Source organism: Nyctereutes procyonoides, unplaced genomic scaffold (genome assembly GCF_905146905.1).
Source record: "Nyctereutes procyonoides isolate TBG_1078 unplaced genomic scaffold, NYPRO_anot_genome, whole genome shotgun sequence".
Classification (NCBI taxonomy): Eukaryota; Metazoa; Chordata; class Mammalia; order Carnivora; family Canidae; genus Nyctereutes; species Nyctereutes procyonoides.
This window is the reverse complement of record NW_026575142.1, coordinates 22,089,086-22,099,622: the sequence shown is the minus strand read 5'-3', so window position 1 is coordinate 22,099,622 and position 10,537 is coordinate 22,089,086.

Genomic DNA, 10,537 nt, shown 5'->3' with positions numbered 1-10,537 from the left:
ACCATGAACTCTGGTTTAACAAAACCAGCTATATTACTTGAGAAAATTGCATGAATTTTAATATAGACTTGATTTTTTAGACTTGATTTTAGATTATTTTTATAGGCATGAAGATGGGGCTGTGGCCATGTAAAGGAATATCTTTATTTTTAGGAGATATATACTGATGTACTTAGGGGTAAAGTATCATTATGTCTACAAACTATTTTGACAAAGTTTGGCCGAAAGTAACGAAGAAAATATGGCAATTGTTGCATTTGGATGATGAGTGTATCTGTAGTTATTGAACTATTCATTTTCCTTTTCTATATGCTTAAAAATTATTTTTTAAAAAGCCAGCCAGAAAGATTTTAATATGGGGCACTGGCTATTACCAGTTAATCAAAGGGAGCCATGAATGTGAGCTGAATTGATCAGTGAAGACTTCAATGAGGATTTGGGGATTTTGTTGGGCTTTCAAAACTGGGGCAAAGTTAGGTGGATGGAATAAGAGAGGGAGGTCATGCCTGAAAGGGAAGTAATGTAAACAAGTGAAGAGATTAAGATGAAAGTGACATGTCACTTTTGACTTGCTTCACTTTACAGTCATTCCTGGGAGCTCTTTGCTAAGGGGATAAAGCTGGCTGTCTGAAACTTTATTTATGATTATGCCACAGTAGTATCAATTTTACTTAAATAAGAGAGGTTCTGTGCTCATTGGGAGAATTTTGGAGGAGTTTGTTTAAACGTCTTACTCTAAGTACTATGAGTCATTACATTATTTGCCAGTTCCTTCGTCAAAGTTTCTATTTTAAGGATCACTGCATTTCTCTGCTCAGAAGTGTGTTTCTTATTTGTATGGTGAACTGGGAAAAATACAATTTCTGTATGTTCATCATTGCTGTTACTCCCTGCAAATATTTAAGAATCAGAAAGCTACTAAACTGCTAATATAATCAAAACTTCCAGTTATTATTTCAAGGTCTCATGCCTCACAAAATATATTAAATTTTCTTAGTGAGACTTTTTCATGTGGCTTGACCATATTACCTATGGCCTCTCCTTCTTTCTTTCCCAAATTCTTCTGTATCCTGGGTACAAATAATCATAGTGATAGCCTGCACTCAGTCTCTTACCTTCTGAATAATAGCAGCACCTAGCACTTACACTGTATTTGGTTTTCCATTTTCAAAATGCTTTGCAATCAGAGACTAGCTGAGCTCTCTTACCCGTGAAATTTATTTCTTGATGACAGAAGGAACAAATTCTTGGCATCTGGCTATGCCCACTATTGCCACCATGGAGCAGAAAGAAAATCAGTGCTGTGGATGAAGGAAGAGGTTAGGGGTCAGGAGATTCGTGTCCTATTTTTGACTCTGTGCTTGACTCATGCACATACTGGGTTTAAGGCAGGCAATTGCTCACTGTAAATTTTACCACCTGTAGGAGAAGGAGGATGGGATCCACACTGAAAAGATGAGAAGCTCATCTGCCACAAATAAGATGCCTTGCATTTCTGGTTGGACTCTGGTGCATGATAAAATTGTCAACAGAGATATGTGGACACTATCTTCTCCTGATGTAGTGTTTCCTATTAAAAGTCTAAGCTTTGTGGGGGTCTCTGGGTGGCTCAGTCAGTTGAACTTCCAACTCTTGGTTTCGGCTCAGGTCATGATCTCAGGGTCATGAGATCAAACCCCAGGTCAGGCTTCCCACTGGGTGTGGAGCCTGTTTAAGATTCTCTCCCTCTCCCTCTGCCCCTTTTCCCATCCACACACACCTTGTCTCTCTCTTAAATTAAAAAAAAGACTAAGTTTCTGAAATTATCTGGTGATCCTCACTATCTTTATTCCTCCCTTTATAAATCAATAAGTTTAGAAAAAGAAAGAACCCACAGCTAAGCCCAGTTAGTGGCATTCAGTGAGTTATGCACACTCTCTATATGCCACAGTTATTGTGGTAACTTTGAACAATTATAGAAAAATAATTAATGAGACTTTGTAATGACATACATGATAAGACTTGGTGATCAAATTAATAGCCTCCCCTTTTGAATTTTAAGTATTTTTTCTGTTTTTAGTGCAACCAGGAGATTAAATTATAAAGTATCTGTTAGTGCAGAAGAAAGGAAGGCAATGCAGAAGAATAGTAGACAGTGGCAGTAATAGTGACAGTGATTCAGAAAAAGAAAAATGTATTTATCTGCATATCTGTTTCCATGTGTTGATTAATACCTATTTCTTTTTTTTTTTAAGACATGTTGTTAGAGTCAGAACACTTCTCAGTGGGATTTGTGTATCTGAGTCTCTCTCTCTCATGCAGCAAAGTATCTCCTGACTATATTTTACTTGAACACGTACTCTCACAGGAAGGTCAGATGGCTAATACTAAGCATGATGATGTTTATTTGACTTCTCCTAGAAATGATGGGATGCCTGGGTGGCTCAGTGGTTAAGTGTCTGCCTTGGGCTCAGGGCGTGATCCTGGAGTCCCGGGATCGAGTCCCATATCGGGCTCCCTGCATGGAGCCTGCTTCTCCCTCTGCCTGTATCTCTGCCTTTCTCTCTCTCATAAATAAATAAGATCTAAAATTTTTTTTTTAAATGAAAGTGATGCTTTTTTGAAAGTAGATAAATCCTAATTTAAGGAATTCTGGAGAGAAAATGTGGGATGGCTTTTGGAAAAGGGAGGAATCTTCCCATGCTTTCATGTTGGTTAGAAAACACAATTATATAAGACTGCAGAAGGTGGCTTCTCCCCATGACATGGAGACAGGCCATTTCTACTAGAACAAGGGGCACAGAATATACATGTTCCACTCACACGAAGTCCTATCTGGGAAAGCGAGGTAAGGGGGGGGGGGCTTAGGATGTCAATTAGTGAATTATTAGTTTTCTAGAGTACTAGCTTTCACATGCCTATTTAGCCTTATTTATGTCTGCTCTGAGGTGGCAGCTAATGTGAAAGAGAATATTCTTTTTTTTAAAAAAAGATTTTATTTATTTATTTATGAAAGACACACAGATAGAGGGGCAGAGACACAGGCAGAGGGAGAAGCAGGCTCCCTGCCAGGACCCCGATGAGGGATTCCATCCCAGGACCCCAGGATCACAATGTGAGCCAAAGGTAGATGCTCAACCACTGAGCCACCCAGGTCCCCCAAAAGAGAAAATTCTGATAAAATCTGAAAATTTAAGAAAGAGAACCAAATGTTTTTATTTATCTAAATATTTGATATACTTAGTTTCCCATTTCAAAACAGCAAGCGTATTTACCCGGCTTAGGCCAGATGTGAGAAGGAGACTCACTCCTTCACATATCTACTTTCATGAGTTCCTTGGTTATTCACAATATGGTGATTTTGCTCAACTCCATGGTCACATTTGAGAGAATTATTACAAATATTTTTGGTTCACTTTAGTGTCTCAAACATTTGGGTACATTAGGAAGAGTGCTAACCATCTTTCTCCTTGAACACAAAATGATACTTCTTATATCCTTTATGTCATAATATTGGTAAAAATGAGCAAATTGTACTTACTTTATAATGTGGGGGTATAAAGTAGACTAATAATTTGCTTTTCCTCAGAATTTAGTGTGGAAGTAGAATTTAGGTGGAGGCCTGACTTTTCCTACTGCTACCTGCTAATTTGGGGAATGTATGCATTTCAGAAAAATATAACATAGTTGTGCTCATTTGGTAACTAATGTTTTTGTCAGGATTGATTTGATTTCATTGGAGAAGATAGAGAAAACTCTACTAACTACAAAAAAAATCCAATATAAGAAGGCTTCATTTGGTGTAATAATGCTTTTCACTTCAGTTTTTCTCGATCTTTTCTTGATCTGTGCTATATAGTTTTGGGTACCTCTTTATTCAGAAAATTCAAATGTTAAGCCTAAATAAACCTACATATTTTTACTTAGTATAAATGATTGGTATGGCTGCTCTCTCAAAAAATAATTTCACATCAGTGTTCTGCCGAAACTTGTTTTTAAAGCAAAATATGTTTGTTCTTTCTTCAAAACACCTGCTGACTCAACCTCCTGGTGGCCTTTCTCTGTATATTAGCAGGAACTAGATTCTGGGTGGTTTTGGCAATAGCTCCAGCTAGGTTTCAGCTGGACTTCTGTGGACCATGGCTGATAATCAGTGTATCATCTTTTTTTTTTTTTAAGATTGTATATATTTATTTGAGAGAGAGAGAGAGAATATGAGTATGAGTAGGAGAGGGGCAGAGAGTAGGGAGCCCAATGTGGGACTCGATCCCACGACCCTGGGATCATGACCTGAGACAAAGGCAGATGCTTACCCAACTGAACCACCCAGGTGCCCCTAATCAGTGTACCATCTTAACTACCACACAGAACTCAAACAGTTCATGTTTATAAACAATGTGCAGCTGGGGCCTGGCTTGAGGCATCACCAAATATTTTAAGAATAAGGAGTTTTGTCTTGTGGCTCTGAAATTGGTTATTTTTCTAACGTTGTAAAAAGCAACATTTAATGCACATTAAAACCCCAATGTTTTTCCTAGATTTAGTAAAGGATAAATTCAGGTCCTATTGTGGCCAAGGTCTCGGAGAGGCTGAAAATGTCAATGGTGGAAGAAATCAAACCTGTTGATTTATAGTTAAGTATTATTCCTGGACTGTATATTCAGATTGGCAAGAACATCCTTCATGGACGCAGATCCATAAAATGGGCCAAAAAAAAAAAAAAAGCCTGTTTTAAAACCACAGGTCTTGCACTCATAGTACTATACCCACGGAAAAGTAAGGGGAAAAAAACAAACTTATTTCCTCCAACAGATATTTATGTGGTCCTGAAGTGTGTAGGCTTTTTAATCAGGAACTGGAATGTCTTGGTTTGATGAAGTTTTTCTAAATAACCTTTCCCAGGAGATACTTAACAAAAGCAGATAGGAGGGACTCATAAGAAAATTTACTTTTAAGTAAAAGGATTAATAAATACCAGTTACCCCTACTGAGTTAATAGAGATTTTATATGTGTGTCTGGCTTTATACGTATCTCTATCAGAATGGCACTATTGTAGGTGATCATTGTTTTCTTTTTTCCTACTCTTCAGTAGAGTTTGGGTTATTAAGTCTCAGAGACCTGAAATTGAATCCTAGCTCTGCAACCCCCTAGCTGTGTGACTTGAATAGTAGTCAACCTTTGTATGAATCAGTTTCCTCAACTTTAATACCTTCAACCATGATAATAGCTACCTCATAAGCTGATTGTAAGAATTAGTGCAATGACATAAAGCACCCAGGGTATACAAGTCATTTAAAATATATTACTTTTTGAGATGGCTAGATCGCACAGTTGAGCATCCAACTCTTGGTTTTGGCTCAGGTCACACACAATCTCAGGGTCTGATCTTAGGGTTGTGAGGTTGAGCCTCGCTTCAGGCTTCCTGCTCAGTGGGGAGTCTGCTGGAGATTCTCTCTCGCTCCCTCTCCCTCTACCCCTCCCCCTGCTCTCTCTCGAGCTCTCTCTAAAATATCCTTAAATGTGTTTTTTACTGTAGCTTTTATCTGTATTTCCTATGGTAAGCATGCACACATTTTATAAGGCAGATTCTCCAATAAAAATCATGCACTAAAAAAACTCACATGAACATTTGTTTTTGCTTTTCTTGTTTTCCCAATTGAAGTTGTCAACTTCGGTTATCGTATAGTCATTTTTGTAATGAGTGATCGATCGGTTTTGACAAATGCTCACTCAAGTCCTTGTCTTTATTTCAGTGCTCTGCTGGTTAGATATTACATTCTTTTTATTCTGTATACCGACTTACATTTAAAAGATTTTAACCTATACCAAGTTGAAATATATTCCAAGTTGAAATATATTCTTTTACATATATGACTGTACATAGATATATGCATCTGTGTGTATATATATGTACATACAGATGTGCATGTGTATCTATATCTCTTAAATTTCAGATCTTAACTAATTAGACTATGAAAATAATGCCTTAATATGGGTGAACAAATTAAGAGTTGTCAAATGATTAAAAAAAATTAGGAATTATTTCCATTTCATCAGCTCCTCAGGTTTATGGACAAACTTTCCCACAAAACAGGCTGCTGCCATATGTGTTTAAAGGAGATCACCATTTGGCTAAAGTTGGCTGCGCAAGGAAAGCCCATTTCACAGTCTATTCACACCTGACTTTATGGCACTTCACCAAGGAAGGGCAAAACAGTTTAGACATTCACAATAAGAACCAACTTGAACCTTATTTAACTTCCAAACCTTCTAAATTTCTTTAAGGCTCAGATAATTCCCACAAAGTCTTGCCTCACTTCCTTCCTGCGCTCCCCACGTGCCCTCTGGGAAATCAAACCACCTACTTACTGGAAGAAACAAACACTACTTATTTGTTTCTATACAATTTAGGGTTTCCCACATCTTAGGAAAATTTAAAGAGAGGGTTAAGATTTTTTTTTCTTAAATATAGTAACTCTACCAACAATACTTAATACTTAAATGAGATAAATGAGAGTATACATGAAATGCTGATTTTCCATAATTCCATAAGCTAACTTTTGAATGCCAACAGCCAAAAACTAAAAAAATAAAAGCACGAGGCACAATGACAAAGTTAAAATGTTGATATTCATTTGCATGTATTGCTTGGGATATTGCATTTTATTTGCCACTCTCAGGAAAAACATACAACTTCTCATGTAATTAACAAAACTCATATTAACTAAAAGCTATGAACAAAAGCTAAATGGAAGTATATGTTTTGTCTTTAGTGCTCAGTGGAAAAGAGAATGTTCAACAGAAACTTTCTAAATAATGATGCTATAATTACACCTTGCATTTGTGGAGTACTTTCATTTGTGGAGCACTTGTCTTATGGCCGTATCTGCGGGAGTCAATGCTTATTGCTAAATAAAACAAATTTATACAGAAGTAGGATATCTTGAAATGTAAACCCTACAAAAATTGGAATACAGGAAATGGTGAGATAATGGATCATATAATATCCAGAATACTCAGGCTAACAATGGAAGGATCAAGGGCACCTGGTGGCTCAGTGACTGAGCATATACTTTTTGCTCAGGTTGTGATCCCAGGATCCTGGGATCGAGTCCTGAATCAGGCTCCCCATATTCTCTCTCTCAATTGGAGAGAGCCTCCTTAGGCTCAAAGGGAGCCTGCTTCTCCCTCTGCCTGTGTCTCTGCCTCTCTCTGTGTCTCTCATGAATAAATAAATAAAATCTTTAATAATAAAAACAAAAATGCAAGGATCAGTAAGGTTTAGGAAGTTTGGAAGCACTACTATGCTTGATGTAAATCCCCAGTCTTGCTCTCTGATCAGAAATGTAACTGATTAAGGACAGGACAGATCCCCCACCCCCTCAGAGCAGCTGTTTGTAAAGGGAATTCACAGCCAAATAAATGCAGGGCTTAACCTTAAGCACCACAAATCAACCACAGAGGATGAGTGCTGTGTTGTCTGCACAAGGATTGGTCTAGCTTCAAAAATATATTCCTGCTTTTGAAAAATCTTTCTGCCTTGTACACATGCATTCACAAATGTCTCTGTTTGGATCCATGAGCATAGTTGAGGTTTCAGAGGACAGACAGAGTCATAGGGAAAAAAAGGAAGTATACAAGTATAAATTTGGTAAAGAAAGGAAAATGAGGTAAAAACAAAATATTATTTTCTTCATTAATATTTCTTTTTTTTAAGATTTTATTTATTTATTCATGAGAGACACAGAGAGAGAGAGTGGCAGAGACACAGGCAGAGGGAGAAGCAGGCTCCATGCAGGGAGCCCGACGTGGGACTCGATCCCAGGTCTCCAGGATCAGGCCCTGAGCTGAAGGTGGCGCCAAACCACTGAGCCACCCAGGCTGCCCATCTTCATTAATATTTCTAACCTGAAAAATAGATTGTATGCATACCTAAATTAGAAAAAAAATCATAGTAACGATCATAGGTAGTACCTGTTAGTCACTTTTGACAATAACTGTATAAATGGGTTTGGTGAAATTGTGGAGGATTATTTCCATGTATTTCACAGAAATAATAATAAATAATAAAGCTACAGGGCTTTAGAACTTCAAATCATCCAGAATTCCTACAACTATATAGTTCTTTCATCCTGTCTCAAATATTCAAGCTTAATAGTTGAAAATTTAATAATTACTGCTACTCACAAAGGGTGATATATAGTGACTCTTTGCAAAAATATTCCCATTTTTAAAAATTCAACTTTTTAGTATAATATACATAGCAGAAACACATACAAAAAATAATTGTACTTCTGGATAGGTTTTTTTTTTCTTAACAAGGAAAATGTACAATCAAGATTCAGATCAAGAAAAAAGTCATTACCTGCACCCAAAGTCAACAGTCACCACCACCCTCCAATGTAAATACTGTCTTGACTTCTAATGCCATGTATCAGTTATGCTTGACTTTGAAATTTCTATAGATGAAATCATACTGTATGTGCTTTTTTGTGTGATGGCTTTTTCTGCTCCACATTAAATTTGTGAGATTAGTTTATGTTCATCATCATATGGTGTCCCATTGCTTGAACATGTATCATCATCTATTCTGCTTTTGTACCTTTTTGTTGCTGTAATTTTGGTCCTATCATGAAGAGTGCTGCTATGAACCTTCTAGGTGTACTTTTTGGTGTACACATCCATAGATTTAAGTGCTAAGTCATAAATGATGTATATGTTCGGCATTAGTAGATACTTCGAAACTGCTTTCCAAAAGGATTGTATCAATTTATACTCCTAACAGTAGTGTATTAAAATTCTACTTGCTTCATATCGTCACCAACATCTGATGTTATGGTTATTCTGGTAGGTGTTTTGTAGCAATTCATTTTAGTTATGATGGCATTTCTGTTGTTGACCGATGTGTTGAGCATCTGTTTAAATGTTAGTAGACTTTCAGTTATTCCCTTTTGAGCGGTGCCTAGGCAACATGATTTTCTTTCTTTCTTTTTTTTCTTTCTTTTTTTTTTAAAATAGGCTCCACACCCAACAAAGGGCTTGAACTAACAACCCTGAGATCAAGACCTGAGCTGAGATCAAGATTTGGACACTTAATTGACTGAGCGACCCAGATGCCCATGCGTTTCCATTTTTAACTGGGTTTTATTTTTTTACCGATTTGTAGAAGTTCTTTATATATTCTGGATACATATGCATTGTCAGATATCTGTATCTCTCTCTCTTTCTCTTGGTTTGCAAACTGGCCCTTGTACATGCAGGGCAAGGAGAGACTGAAGACAGAGACAGGTCACTCCAGATTGGTAGGTGGCAAGTTTAATAAATGAGGGAACTTGTATACAAGGCTTGAGTGGGGCAGCTGAAGGACAAGTAGATCTCCACATCTCCATGCCAAATCTTAAGAATTTATTTAGAATGATTCAGTCACATATATTGTCCCAACATCACACCACTATCTCAAGGCTGTGTCCTTGGGGTAGCTTCTGGAAGCAGAGAAAGTAAGCACAACTCACATTCCAAGGACAGGGGAGGGGATGAGGAGCCTCAATTGCCCAGGTCCAGCTCAACCAGGGGTCATGTCCTCTTGGTAACATTCCTCAACACTCTCTGATATAATTTCCCGCTTTTAAAAAATTGCTTTCTTGGTCTTTCAATTGTTTCTACTGATAAAAAATAATTAGTTGTAATATAGTCCAATTTATCATTTTTTTTCTTTATCAATTTCTTTCTTCTTTCATGTTCATGCTTTTCTGCACTGTTTACCAGAAGTCAGGAAGGTGGTCTCTGTATTTTCTCCTAAGAAATTTATTTTTCACATTTATATTAGATCTACAATAATTTGGAATTGATTTTTAAGTATGAAATGAGGTATGGGGTTGAGTCACTCTTTTTTATATGGACATCTAATTGATCCAGCAGAATTTACTAACAAACATATAGTCTTTAACTCACTGCATTGCTATGCCATTTTTGTCATAAATTAATTCACTATTATGTAGGTCTATTTGTTGACTTTCTTTCCCCCCACCATTGGTCCTTTTGTCTTTTAACCAACACTGACTATTTTAATCATTGTAGCATATACTGTCTTTATATCTGGTTGTGAAAATCCTCCAACATTGTACTTCTTTCTCAAGATCATCTTGGATATCCTTGTTCCTTTATGTTTTCATATGCATTTTGGAGTTGCCTTATTAGTTAAAATAAAACCCTTCTGAGATTTTGATTAGTATTTATTTTGAGTAGATAGTCAGTTTGGAGAAAATTGGTATTTTTAGAATATTGACTACACTATCAGTAATCTAATACATGGACATGATATTTCCTGTTATTATGTATTATGTATTTCCTGTAGCATTAGCATATGTTTCCTTAAATTTAGTCCTAGGACTTTTATTTTTTTGATGCTATTATAAATGTTATAATTTTCTACGTTTCATTCTCTAAAAATGAAAGCTAGTATATATGAATACAAGTGATTTTGTATATTGACTTTGTATATGGTGAACTTGATATATTTATTAATTAATACTATTTAAAAAATATTTCTCTATAAAG